This window comes from Bidens hawaiensis, unplaced genomic scaffold (genome assembly GCF_021521415.1).
Source record: "Bidens hawaiensis isolate Kalapana, Puna unplaced genomic scaffold, B.hawaiensis_p1.1 tig00000296_1, whole genome shotgun sequence".
Taxonomy (NCBI): domain Eukaryota; kingdom Viridiplantae; phylum Streptophyta; class Magnoliopsida; order Asterales; family Asteraceae; genus Bidens; species Bidens hawaiensis.
In genome coordinates this window covers 735,442-749,589 of record NW_027491024.1, presented here as the reverse complement: position 1 = coordinate 749,589, position 14,148 = coordinate 735,442, and the positions used below count along the sequence as shown (strand labels likewise).

Genomic DNA, 14,148 nt, shown 5'->3' with positions numbered 1-14,148 from the left:
TGTTGCATAAGTGCGTTTTGAGAAGCTAACGCGTAAAAACCAGCCATCTTGATAAGTAACAAGACAATCAAACTTCAAGGGTTGAATTTGAAAATATCTTAAAACGAACTGTGAACAGTAAATTTAATGAATTGTGAACAGTGTTTTGAACGAATCAAGTATAACGAATTGAAGGCTGGCTATCTAGGTAATGAACAAGGAACAGTATTAACGAATTAGAGTATAACGAACTATCAAACGAATTAAGTCAACGAAACAGGTCAAATTGACGAATCAATTTGACGAATTAGATTAACGAATCCAAATTCAAAGTAACGAATCACACAGTCAATCTTAACAAATCAACTTAATGAATCAAGTAACTAATCAACCTGATCAAAGTAACGAATTAAGATGACGAATTTTCTACAGTTGATTAACGAATCAACTATAACGAATCAGGTTGTTATAACTGTTATAACAAACTCTGACAACTTTTGCCACGTGGCAAAAGTTTGTTAGATATGGAGTTAACGAATCAGACCACGTGTCTGACGAGTTAGAGAACACTAATCAGACTGAAGACGAACTGAGTAACGAATTGTGTAACGAATTGATTATAAGATAACGAATCACAGTAACGAATTAGATTAATGAAGAGGAATCTTCAACAGATGATGAAGATATTCAAATCTTCATCATCTTTTTCCAGATTTCTGGAAGACCAAGAACACCAAGGAGAGTCCCAAATCCGTAATACAAACTCGTTATTATGCCAAATCACTCAAATAACATATCAAATTACTCGTAAACCCAACACGAAACCAAATCTTACTATCCCGTAACCCAATTCACTCACAACCAACCCAATTTGACCAAACTTATACCCTGTTTCGGCCAAAACTCAGATTCAATCTAAATCAACACATTTCCAATTCAATTTCCAATTCCAGGTTACATAACCTTCCCAACATCTTAACGATCAATAATCCAACCAAACTCAATCCATTAACAATCAAATCAATAGAAGATTTGATCAAAATCAAACCGATACCTAAATAACACCAAAATACTATTAATATTACTTCAATTAACAAGTTAACACATAAATCAAGAGCAATCGAATCCCCGAAGGCTCTGATACCACTTGTGAAAGCCTCGGATCTCAGATCTAAGACCTAATAAACAATTAACGGATCTAGTTCATAGATTAATCATTATAGATTATAGATTATGTATATATATTAGTATTAGATGTAGTATGTGTATATCTTATATAATAGATTAATATGTTTGAAGTATAGATCGAGAGGAAAATTCAATAGAGGATCAATACATTAAAATGAAAAGCTTAAATTAAACAGAGGGGAACACCTCTGTATATAGAAGACAGGTCTAGTTCGTTACACATTCCGTAACGAACTAGATTCCTGCTTCGTTACATTACAATAATAATAAACATTAACGAACTGCCTCCTGATTCGTTAAACATCTTTAACGAATCAGAATGGAACTTAACTTAACCTCTAGTTCGTTAAAGATCCTTCACGAACTAGACTGTTCTTTAACGAACTAACTTAATATAATAATAACTTTTACATTAAAATAAACGATAAATACAAAACGATAATTACAAAGACTCGAGACGCAAAACCGTGTACTAACATTTATCTTATCTTTCAAGAAACGATGTCCAATGGGAAGATGTTGCCTATGGCAATCAAACCAGCACGGTTTTCTCCATATCGAAGTCAGAATGACCCCGATTGGTCCAAGCAATATGGGCAAGCTAACTTACCATGTGTACTCCATCCGGACAACATTGCGTAAGCAGGGAAGTCACTAATTGTTCATAGTATTATAACCTTCATCTGAAAATTGTTATTTCGATAGGCATCATAAGTTTCAATGCCATCCTCCCATAATAGTTTTAGCTCATCTACTAAAGGTTGTAGAAAAATGTCGAGATTATGTTTGGGATTCTTCAGGCCAGGGATGATCAAAGGAACCTGTACGTATTCTTCAAGGCCAACCAAGGAGGTAGGTTGTAAATGGTAATAAACACTAGCCAACATGAATATGGAGTCCCGTTCGTAGTATTCGGACTAAACCCATCGGTATACAACCCGATAAGAATATTGTGTCTCTTTTAAAAAATCGGGAAAGACCTTGTTGAAATGGTCCCAAGCTCGAGCATCACTAGGATGACACATCTTTTCTGATAGTTTACGATTTGTGTGCCAAGTCAAGTGTTGGGCCGTCTTCTTTGAATAGAACAATCTTTGCAGTCTTGGTCCAATAGGCATATAGATCATCACCAACTTAGGCACCTTCTTCCCTTTTTCCTTGTATCTGTCTTCATTACATACTATACAACGATCTAGATTAGAATAGCATGCAATGGTTTTGGCACACATGAATATGTTGTGATGGCAACTCTAGTGGCTTCAACTTCTTCTTGGTCTCATAAAAGTTTCTAGGTAGCTTTTTATCATCGGGGATAATGCCTTTGATTAAAGGAAGTAGTTTATCAAATGTTGAGTCAGAAACATTACAATCTGATTTCCAGTTCAATAATTCGGTGGTAGCAGAGAGTGTGCTAGCGTCTTTAGACCCATCCTATAAAGGCTTGTTGGCTTGCTCTAACATGTTGTAGAATGTTCATGCGTTTTTATTTGGTTGTTGGTGCATGCACTCCATAACCATTTGGTCATATCCAGTATATTCACCAAGATCTTCATCAACATCTTGACCCGCATGTTGAGACACTCCGAAGTTTGAACATTGGCCCACGTCCATCGGCTCATCAGATTCACCATGTGCGTACCATTGTTGGTCATCTTCCATAAATCCTCTTGTAGTTAAATTCAAATCAATAATACCTCTTGTCTTGTAGTTACGATTTTTGCATTTACTACATGGACATCTAACTAGTAACTTTATGACCCCGCCTACCATCTCCTCTTCAATGTCGGTTGCATTTTGGTAAGCGAAATCCAAAAACTTATCAACACATAATTGATATTGCAAGTTTAAGCTACCATCTTTATTGGTTCTCTTATACATCCATTCTTTATTTGATGAAATTTTTATCGATCTAGACATAAAAAATACACATACTTATGCACATAAGAAAATCATATGCTCTATTTGACACATTTTTATCAATCTAAATGTACTAAAGTGTGCTTGGTTTGACATTTATATATATATATATAGGTATTGGATCATTTCCGAAGTTTTTTTACAGTGAGAAGTGCGAGAAGTGAAGGTGTTACTCCATTAATCCTTAATTTCACTCCATTTCTTATGTGTAGGTGCGTTGTGTAAGTGCATATGTATGTGTGTAGGTACGTATGTTTGTATATGTGTACGTATGTTTGTATATGTGTATGTATGTTTGTATATGTGTAGGTACATAGGTTTGAATGTGGCTCGGTACATTTATATGTTTGTAGGTAGGTTTGAATGTGTAATTAAGGCATAAATACAATCAACCTACATATATGTATGTAACATCATACGAAACGGACTGAAATTGGGGATTAATGGAGTTATACATTCACTTCTCGCACTTCTCGCTGTATATATATATATATATATATATATATATATATATATATATATATATATATATATATACATATATATATACATATACATATACATATACATATACATATACATATATGCGTGTGTGTGTGTAAGTTGGTGAAAACTAGTGACAATTCTCATCTCTTATTTGAGCATTCTGATGAATTTTAATTTTGACCATTTCTAAGTAAAAAAAAAAGTATGGTTCAAACTAAAAACAATTAAAATCAGACCGTAAACAACCCTAAGGATAGCATACATTTACTATTAAAAAAACAATGTAGTTCTAATAAAAAAATCATGTATGTTCTTGACATAATTCTAACAGATACACATACATAAATTAGGGCAAAACGAAAAAACAAACTTACAAATCAAATCGGAGTCGTATAGAGAAAAGTGGCACTTCTTGATCTACATATACACCACTTGTTGTTCAAAGGCTGCACATATAATCAATTTTGTTTCAAAGGCTGAACAAATTACTACCTTTTTTTTCTAACAACGAAAATAAGATACTTTACCAGTTCGTTCGGCGCCTTTAAACTTTTCCAGCAGCTACTACCACCAAACGATGTTGTTTTTCTTTGATTGAAGATTCTGATTAGGGATGCAAACTTTGATTGAGGTGTAAACTGGTTGGGTAATTTGATTAATAGTTCAATTAGGGCAGCAAAACGACGATAGGGGGAGACGATGAGGAGAGAATGAGAGTAGAAGATAAACGGCGGTGGTGGGAGTCCATTAGGGTTTGGCGCCAGGTAGAAAGAAAAGAATGAGAGGGAAAGAATATAACAGCGGGAACTTGTGGGTTTTTTGGGTTTAAGTTTTATTTCAATTACTAAGGACTGACAGAATGGATTTGGAAATCATTCACTCACGTTTTCAAATACATTTAAAGAAATAATATTTTTTTCAATATACTTTATATATACAAGAATCGACAATATTTTCTTATCATAAAACCTACAAACAGAAGTAAGTTGTAAACCTTTAACTAATACAAAGAATAGGACTTGAACCTAAAAATATAGACATAAGATATTAACCCTTTTTATGTAATATTCACTATATAAATGATAGTGATGTACATGTGACAACTTTATGTCACGTTGTGGTAACTTAACGAGTAGACAAATATTATTTGAAAACTTACTAAAAAAATAGATATATTTTGATTCAAAGGTAGAACTTGGATCAATCTATTTTAACCTGTTTATAGTGCACATTATCCCTAAATTCATTTCTATCGATCCATCTATACAGGTTTATGTGAATGTGTGTTGGAGATTTTGGGTGTGCCATGTCAGGTCAAAGTATTTGTCGTGCAAAAAAATAATTTGTGCTAATAAATATTATGGTCAATGTTGTCTTTTTTTCTTTTAATCTTTTAATAAGATGTTAAATAAGACATCAATACAACGAGCCTGAGATTTTAAATACAAATATAAAAATGCATCATAACGACTATCACTTCAATACAAAAAAAATGTTTATCTAAATATAAAAGAAAACTTGGTTGGTATCGGTTCAGCTAATCACGGTATCGGTGTGGTACTGCACTAACTATATAGCTTACAATATATATATATATATATATATATATATATATATATATATATATATATATATATATATATTCTATTGCGTATACAATTTCATTTTCAACGAAACTTATATACTTCATTGTGTATGGACATTCGTTTTAATGGCGCTACATAGATGAAATAAACATGTTATAACAACATACTAATGGGCCATATTAGCGTTCCCATAACCGTACGACGGTACTAGACCTGCGAAATATTCTATAAGTAATCCCAAAACCATCCCATACCCTAATGGGACGGGTATTACGCGTCCCAATTATATCAGGTTCGGGTTTCATTGTCACACCTTACCTGGAGGCTTTGTGTGTCAATGATAGTTATACATTTTAAATGAAATGATAAATTAAAAATATTATCAGCTTATTTAAATGGAGATAACAATGTTAAAAAAATGCTGAGTTAAAGGATTATTACAATGAAAATCCGTAAAAATATGAAGAGGAGGGTCCTTATTGGCGGCAAATGATAACATGTGTTCATATAAAGGAACCCAACTACTCATTAACTCTTGTGTTATACTGCTTCTAGTCGGTAGCTAATCCCGCCTAGGTCACTTCCTCAAAATGTTCTCACTCAAAGTCTAGCTCCGCCTGTAGCGACATACCTTGTGTCTTTTAGACCGCCTCCTGCGCCTACTGATCGCTTTGTGTCCCCCTAACGGGGTTGAAGTACAATTTCGCATGTACAAATTGCTACTTGTTGTTTCGCCTGCAGTACAACTCGTGTCTACTAAACTTCCTCTTGTGTATATTGATCGCTTTGTGTCACTACATGAAGGGGGTTAAGTCATGACCATTAACCGTTTTGTTTGAGTTCGAAAGCCCTTTTAGCCCATTTGCTCACATCCATGATTTAGTTTACTATTGATTATTCAGGTGAAGGCACCATGTAGTGTATGCCTGCTAATCGAGGTTGGGATCCGACCGATATACTATCTACACATACACCCAAATGCATTTGTATGTGTCAATCAAGCGAAGATTGTCCTTCCAACGAGCTAATGGACCACAAAACGAGGCTTAACATATGAAGGTTAGATGTCAGATAACTTGTTGATCCAAATGTTGCAAAAGGCAAACAAATAAAACAAAAATTCTATATAACACACACACACACACATGATTCTATTACAGGACGTGTTGATGATAGATACAAGGTACAAAACAAACATTTACAACTTTATATGTTACCCTCTTAAATTTATTTGTAATAACAAATAACAAGAAACATAGAGTTTACGTAAAGTTATGTTTTATAAATTATTAGTTTTCAAAATTTAAAAAAGAGATTTTTGTAGTAAAATCGTAGCAAAGCTTGTAAGCTTCGTGACAATGTTGCCAAAAAATGTTTATTCTCATTTAATATTCATAAGTTGTCGGAATCTTGTAGCAACAATTGCAATATTTGCGACAAATTAGCCACAAAAGGGTACTTTTATTACTTATTAATATTATATTCAATAAATAACACCGAGTTGTCATAAACTTGTAGCATGCTTAGCAAAAATTGCTACCATGTTGCCACAAAAGTCTAGTTTCATTGTTATTAGTTTTTATATTCTTTACACAGTTGACGGAAACTTGTAGCAAACTATGTCAGTTTTTCCATAGTTTCGCCACAAAAGTGTGGTCTTACAAATCTGTAGCATATTTGTAGCACAATTTGTGAAAGTTCAACCGTTTTACCACAAAAGTATGGTTTCATTATAATTAGTTTTAAGTATTCAACAACTAAAACAGATTTGCCTGAAACTTGTAGCAAACTTTGCATATTTTGCCACAATTTTGCCGTCAAAGTGTTAAATTACAAATTGGTAGCAACTTTGTGAAAAAATTTGCCAGTGTTCCGACCGTTTTGCCACAAAAGTATGGTTTCATTATAAGTAGGTTTAAGTATTCAACAACTAACACAGATTTGCCAAAAACATGTAGCAAACTTTTCATATTTTGCCACAATTTTGCCGCCAAAGTGTTAATCCAGATCTTCCCAATCACCTTTGTCATCTTCGAAAATCTCTCTACGGGCTCAAGCAAGCACCGCGTTCTTGGTACATGGAACTTGCCACGTTCATCATTGAACTCGAGTTTCACAAATCCTTGGCCGACCCGTCTTTGTTCATCTATAACCGGGATGGCATTATCTCCTATTTTTTGGTATATGTTGATGATATTGTCTTAACTGGCAACAACCATTCATTCATTCAACATATCATTAGTGCATTATCTCAAAAATTTTCCATTAAAGATCTTGGCATGCTACACCACTTTATTGGCATTGAAGTTATTAATACAACCACTGGTTTATTTCTATCTCAACATGCTCATGTGCAGAATTTACTCACCAAGTTTAAAATGGATGGAGCTAAACATGTTGCCACGCCACTTAGCTCTACTGAGTCACTCTCTCTTGTTGATGGATCGCCTATCTTGGGTTCAAAATCTACTATTAGAGCTTGGTCTATCGGCAACTAAACCTCCTACATTATTTTGTGACAATGCTGGCGCTACTTATTTGTGTGCCAACTCGGTCTATCATTCGCGTATGAAACACGTGGCACTCGATTATCACCTTGTTCGAGAAAAGGTAACTAATGGTTCATTACGGGTTCTACACATTCATTCAGCCGATCAACTTGCTGATGTGCTCACCAAACCTCTTAGTCGGGGTCCGTTTCACAAATTTCGATCCAAGATTGGAGTCTCCGATGGATCCTCCATCTTGCGGGGGCATATTAAGGAAACCACTCATTGACTATATATTAATTGTATTTCCATTTTCACCTTAAACTATATTTAGACAATTATTGTGGTTGTTATTATTCACCATTTAGTTAGTCGTAGATTTCTCCTTACCATTGTATGTATGTTGTAAATGGCTATTTATAGCCTATGTATTCTGACTAATAATGTAATCATTTTCATTCAATAATCAAATCATCATACGAATACCACTAGGCCAAAGGTCTGATGATAGAATCTACTAGTTCCTTTCCATTACCTTTATACACACACACACACACACACACACACACACACACACATATATATATATATATATATATATATATATATATATATATATATATATATATATTATTGCAAATATGATCACTAACTCTACAAAAGCTTAGAAGTTGGGTATTTAACAAGGTTGTCCGACCACACACAAGAGTACACCCGCATTACTGGTGAGTTGCAGTACAGATTCTCCTGTTTCAGCTAGAATTAAGAGGCCTAGTTGTTCAGGTGTTAGCACAGGGTCTAACCCGGATGCCACAAAGAGTGCTCCATTTTCAAGACTGTCTTTTTCCGACCTCCAGTTCCAAGCCATCCACTCTGCCTCTGGTATTTCAGCTCTCGAGATGACCTTCAAAATCAAATACAATAGCCATTAAAATAATCATAATAATAGTACGTTATATATGCGAACGTAAATTTGATCTACAATACATTTTTGTAGGTAGGGTTATTGGGGGCAAAGAATCTGTTCCCCTGGCTGAGTATAGTTGGGGCAGCGCTACCATCAATCGCGTACGAGCCCCATGCGTCATAGTTGTTGTTAACAACTTGGAATAACCCTAATCGACATCTAGGCATCCTTTGGTCACATCCATCGGTGAACATGTTGAATGCGACAATCACTTGCATACTTTTATCTTGTACTTCAAGGTCGCCATTCCCAAGCAATATGACCTGTTTATGTACTGAAAAAATCAGCAAAAAAAATATGAAATTAATTTTTAATATATGTTTCCTTATTACTTTTTGGTGTTGGGAGAATTTGCAGTTGGAAATGGTTACGAGTGTGCTACCCATTGTGACATCGATGAGCCCATCTAAACCCTTACTGAGGGCGCAATGGTCAATCCATATGTTGGAAGAACCCATAATGGCTATCCCATCACCATCACTCTTATGCCTTGGTCCAGCAGGTTGATCCTCCACAGCCTTAATCAATCCCCCTTCTGTTGGTATAATATCATGTATGTGGATCCCATGAATGATTACATTTTTAACATTTTGAATGGTGAAGCCTCCACCATTAGCTATTTCAACTTTAACTCCTCTGCCATCAATGGTCTTGTCTTTATTTATTACCAACTCCTGTTTCAATGTGATGATCATATCTTTCTCGAAGACAATCCACAAGGGCCTATTTTGGATGGCACCAAAACGGAGGGTGCCCGCCTTTGGATTTGCTGGATCATCATCTGTAGGATCATTGACTAGGTAGATTTCACCTCCTAGACCACCCGTGGTTCCCTTTGCAAAACCACCCGAACATTTAGCTAATGCTTGTCGGTCTTGTGCCCAGTCGGGTTTGCACCTCCAACACTTGTCTATTACATTGTTTGCCACACATTCTAGCAAGTTCCTCCCCTCAAGTTCATCTTTCACGTACCGAGCTACAATAATAGGCACCGTAAAAGCACAGATTAAGGTAAAAAGGGAAATGAATATTGTTCCCCATTACATGATCTAGAGTACTTTATTTATTTTTTTCGAGATCAATCCTCTCAAAGATCTTCAACAAGCCTATGATTATGGATGTTCTTGAAGATCTTCATCTTCTGGATAAGAATATTTTGTGTATACAAATAGTTATTTAACAACCAAGAAATAATGCACGCCTAGAGAAAAATACAAGGACAATACTACATTTTGTGGTAACTAAAATGATAAATATAGTCAGGTAGGGATGACCATGGTACCGGACCGGTACCGACCGGTCCGGATCCCGAAAATCCCGATCCCGAAAATTCATAATTCTTGGTACCGGTACCGGTACCGAAATATTCGGTTCGGTACCGGTACGATACCGGGATTATACCGGTACCGGAGGTAAAAAATCGGGAAATACCGGTACCGTACCGTACCGGTACCTGTACCGTACCGATCCCGAAACTTAAAACTTTGGTACCGATTCGGTACCGACGGTACCAAATCGGTACCGGTATCGGTACGGGACCGGTACCAATCGATACCGGTCCCGATTTTGCTCATCCCTATCGATTCAGGTCATTCTAATCAAGATAACGAAAAATGTAATTAGTTTCCTCGCCGCTATTTAATTGAAAACTTGTATTTAGGACCCAGATGTGCAGCAAGAATGTTAAACCACGCACTCACATTGCAACATGTTAACTCACAAGTCATTTAAGTCAATTAGAAAAAAAAACATTATTCAATCGGATGTGAATTCATGTAGGTTATGTGGTAATTTTAAAAATATCTCTAGCGCGTTACAGCAAGACCGTTAAACCAAAAAGAAAATAAACGTAAAAAGGTTAACCACACACACATACACGTTTATTTTTTTGTATTTTTACTAATACTATACTGCGTTGTGATGGGACCGTTAACCCAGATAAAAAAGAGACGTAAAAACGTTGAACCATGAACATGCGTTGTAGTGTATTAACTCAGGTAAAAATGAACAAAAAATAGACGTAAAAATGATTAACGCACGCTAGTTGTGGTGTTTAACTCGCAACTGAAACGGGATTGAATTGATAATAATAATAATAATAATAATAATAGGACAATATTACATTTTCTGTTTGTGGTAACTAAAATGATAAATATAGCCAGGTCATTCTAGTTAAGATAATAAAAAAATGTAATTAGTTTCCTCATCGCTATTTAATTGAAAACTTGTATTTAGGACCCCAGATGCGCGGCAAGAATGTTAAACCACACACGTACTCACGTACGTTGCTACATGTTAACTCACAAGTCAGTTAGAAAAAAAAAACATTATTCAATCGGATGTGAATTCATGTAGGTTATGTGGTATTTTTAAAAATCTCTCTAGCGCGTTGCGGTAGGACCATTAAACAAAAAGAAAATAAACGTAAAAACGTTAACCACGCACACACGTTTTTTTGTATTTTACTAATACTATAGTGTGTTGCGATGGGATTGTTAACCCAAAAAAAAAGAGACGTAAAAACGTTGAATCATGAACATACGTTGTAGTGTATTAAGTCAGGTAAAAATGAACAAAAAATAGACGTAAAAATGGTTAGTGCACGCTAGTTATGGTATTTAACTTGCAATTGAAACGAGATTGAATTAATAATAATAATAATAATAATAATAATAATAATAATTACAAAGTAATGTTTATCAAAACTAAAAGTAAACCACAAGGTAATAGAATAGGTGAGCACAAAACATATGGTTAAAATTAAACACGCATGAGTTTAAACAAGCAAACATTTTGTTTTGAACGGAAACAAGCAGTGTAAAGCTAAAATACAAATGACAATAAAAATAAAAAGGGTGAGAAAGAATCCAGTCCATTAACTTTAGATTTGAGTGGCTGAGATTAATTTAATAAATAAAAATTGATTAAAAGGGCATGAATGTAATAACCCACCATTATTGACTTTCTCTCCACATACAAGGCACATGTCAATTCCCCCATCATTTTAAAATGTCCATAACTTTTTCATACGACACTATTTTTTTAAAGAAAATTCACCATAATAATAAGCGTTTTTTATCTTTAATATGAGTATTATATTGTTGTATAAAAATAAAATAAAAATTAATCGTTTTGTTTTAATTGTGTTTTTTTGTTGTTCATTGTGTGTCTTTTAGTTGAGTTTTCATATAAATTATATTATAGATATTGATCATTATATTTTTCAATTGGTACTCATATTAAAGACAAAAACTAAAACAAAGATTACGTCATTGTGTCGTTTTGTTCGCCATTAACTTTTAGTCATTGTGTAATACGTTCCTTGTCTTTTATTCGCATTGACATATGACAAATTCATTTAATTTGAGAAAAATAGTATTGCGTTCATTGTATATTACGTTCAAGTCATTGTGTAATATGTTGTTTCCATTGTGTTTTACGTTTCAAGTCATTGTGTATATATTCATCATTGTGTCTTACGTTTTAGATCATTGTGTTATACGTATTCACCATTTTGTCTTACGTTTTAGGTCATTGTGTTATACGTAATCACCATTGTGTTTTACGTTTCAAGTTATTGTGTAAGATGTATTAATCATTGTGTATTATGTATTAGATAATTTGTTGTTATTTTATCATTATTTTTACATATTATTACTACAAAACGGTGTTATTAGTATTTAAAAACATAATGATGAGTTGAAAGACACAATTACGAAAAAAGACACAGTGATAAGCGAAAAGACACAATGGTGTGCGAAAAGACACAATGACGAAGACACACTGATAAACGAAAAGACACAATGGTGTGCGAAAAGACACAATGACGAAAAAAGACACAATTATAAGCGAAAAGACACAATGGTCAATGGTGTGCGAAAAAGACACAATGGTGTTCGAAAAGACATAATGACGTGATTTTTGTTTTAAATTTTATATTACAAAGTCATACTCATATTAAAGATAAAAAACGCTTGTTATTATGATGAATTTTTTTTAAATATCATACGAAAAAGTAATAAACGTTTTAAAATGATGGGGTATTAACATGTGCATTGCATGTGGTGAGAGAAAATATGTACAATTACCTCTGTACCTTTTTTTTATTTTGATCCCTACTTGACACATGCCAATTATTTATGACTTCTCACACTTCTTATTTTTGTTACCTCTTGTAGAATAACTTAACCCCAACAAGAATATTGATAATTGATATTTACGTGTTGTTACTTCCCTATTGAAATAGAGTGTGGGTAGATTTGACATGGGAATTATGATCCCATTGCATTTTTTTTTTGGAAAAGAAAAGGGTTTAAGTTGGGTACCTTTGATCGTTCATTTGATATACGCGTAACTGCTTATTAATTATTTATAAAATGCATTACTAATATTATTAGGTTTTCATGTTTTATACCATGTTGGGTGTGTTATGATGCAAAATGTAAAATATGATTATAGGTGAAGTGGAGTGAGTTGACAGATAATTGGCTTGAAAAACAAACGGTGGAGCCAAGCTAGTCATGAGTGAATAAAGGGGGCAGTAACCTTTCACCAAAAGGGGTTGATAGTGTTGGCGCTAAACATGTCCTACGTGGATCTATTCACGCCCTCATTTGACACACCATAACTAATAATTTTAAAACATTTAAAACATTGAAGTATTAATAACTATGTTAAAAAAGGGTTTTAAAAACTCTTTGAACCGAACTCAATCTACTGGTTTTGTTTAGTTTCCCTAAAAAGAGCACATACAAGTATGCAATGGCGGCCCAAGGTTTTCGGAGACCTCAAGCTAATGAGGGCCTTTTCACAAAAAAAGGAATTTTATATAAATGCTCCCCCTTTACCGGGGCTTGAGATCACAACAACATAAACTATAAATTTTTGTAGTTGACGGAGTTAAGCTTAATTTTTAAGTTATATATTGTGTTTGTAACAAAAAAATTTTACATAAAATTTTCCTTTTTAGCTTTATTTGATGAGAATTGTTTAATAAAATTATTAAAATCAAATTCTACGTGTGGAAGTCATCAAGTCGTTTTAGTTTCCCAACTTAATTCTAAATCTAATATGCAGAGCCGTGAGCGATAAATTTAATAAAATAAGATGATGCATTGATATATTCACCCTGATAATTTCAGAATTAAAAACCAAAACTTTAGACCAATTGTTATATTTATTTAACGAACAATCAATTAAATATTTTATATAAACTATTTAACTAAAAAAATTGACTAATGTCACCTAAATATTGTTAAGTTATAAAATTAATGTGGTTTCCGTTACATTTGTTACAGTACTAGAACTTGTTTTAGACGCGTGACTTTATGCGAATCCGGTCGATTTACGTCACGTTTGTTATGATATCATTCTAAAACAAAACAAAAACAAAAACAAAAACAAAATTGGTTTTTGATCGATTTTTGTTACGTACGCTACATACTTGAACTAAAAAAACAAATTATTATATAGAGGAGATGGCAAGCAGAAAGGTATTGGGACCAAGATATTAAAAGAAAGGAGATGATGAGAAAAG

At 33.9% G+C, this 14,148-nt stretch overlaps 1 pseudogene; it reads right to left on the bottom strand.

Moving 5' to 3' along the window:
- Window positions 1-8,305: 8,305 nt before the first annotated feature.
- LOC143620082 (pectate lyase 1 pseudogene) lies at window positions 8,306-9,625 on the bottom strand (annotated as a pseudogene).
- Between the last annotated feature and the right edge of the window lie 4,523 nt (window positions 9,626-14,148).